Genomic DNA, 1,114 nt, shown 5'->3' on the forward strand with positions numbered 1-1,114 from the left:
GATATTTTTTTCTTCATTTCGGGTATTTTTATAAGAAGGGCCTCGTTAGCGCAGTCGGTAGCGCGTCAGTCTCATAATCTGAAGGTCGTGAGTTCGATCCTCACACGGGGCAGCAAACCTTTCAAAAAGACAGTGTTGGCTGAAAATGAATTCACTGTTGTTTTGGACTTTCACACAATACATACTTTTGTCAAGGTGGATACCACATCGTAAGGTCCATATCGATATGTATTACTTTAGAATGAAATCAATCTTTTTTCTCAGGGATTGTCGAATTTCAGACGATACATAGATTTTGGCACGGTGGTTTCAACATCACTGTAAAAATCTGCCGTTCGGGAATCTATATTTTTTTCTTCATTTTGGATATTTTACAAGAAGGGCCTCGTTAGCGCAGTAGGTAGCGCGTCAGTCTCATAATCTGAAGGTCGTGAGTTCGATCCTCACACGGGGCAGCAAACCTTTCAAAAAGACAGTGTTGGCTGAAAAGGAATTGACTGTTGTTTTGGACTTTCACACAATACATACTTTTGTCAAGGTGGATACCACATCGTAAGGTCCATATCGATATGTATTACTTTAGAATGAAATCAATCTTTTTTTCTCAGGGGTTGTCGAATTTCAGACGATACATACATTTTGGCACGGTGGTTTCAACATCACTGTAAAAATCTGACGTTCGGTAGTCGATATTTTTTTCTTCATTTTTGGATATTTTGACAAGAAGGGCCTCGTTAGCGCAGTAGGTAGCGCGTCAGTCTCATAATCTGAAGGTCGTGAGTTCGATCCTCACACGGGGCAGCAAACCTTTCAAAAAGACAGTGTTGGCTGAAGGTGAAAATGAATTCACTGTCATTTTGGACTTTCATACAATACATACTTTTGTCAAGGTGGATACCACATCGTAAGGTCCATATCGATATGTATTACTTTAGAATGAAATCAATCTTTTTGTCTCAGGGGTTGTCGAATTTCAGACGATACATACATTTTGGCAAGGTGGTTTCAACATCACTGTAAAAATCTGACGTTCGGGAATTGATATTTTTTCTTCATTTTGGATATTTTACAAGAAGGGCCTCGTTAGCGCAGTAGGTAGCGTCAGTCTCATAAT

The 1,114-nt window shown here is 39.5% G+C and overlaps 3 non-coding genes across 3 annotated transcripts; all 3 read left to right on the forward strand.

Annotated features, from left to right (window-relative positions):
* The first annotated feature begins 39 nt into the window (after nt 1-39).
* On the forward strand, nt 40-112 carry trnam-cau. Its single transcript has one exon. It is a non-coding gene; the product is annotated as a tRNA-Met (tRNA).
* A 270-nt stretch (nt 113-382) lies between these two features.
* trnam-cau lies at nt 383-455 on the forward strand. The gene has a single exon. It is a non-coding gene; the product is annotated as a tRNA-Met (tRNA).
* A 273-nt stretch (nt 456-728) lies between these two features.
* On the forward strand, nt 729-801 carry trnam-cau. Its single transcript has one exon. It is a non-coding gene; the product is annotated as a tRNA-Met (tRNA).
* Nucleotides 802-1,114: the final 313 nt, after the last annotated feature.

The sequence above is a fragment of the Oncorhynchus gorbuscha genome, unplaced genomic scaffold (genome assembly GCF_021184085.1).
Source record: "Oncorhynchus gorbuscha isolate QuinsamMale2020 ecotype Even-year unplaced genomic scaffold, OgorEven_v1.0 Un_scaffold_21720, whole genome shotgun sequence".
NCBI lineage: Eukaryota > Metazoa > Chordata > Actinopteri > Salmoniformes > Salmonidae > Oncorhynchus > Oncorhynchus gorbuscha.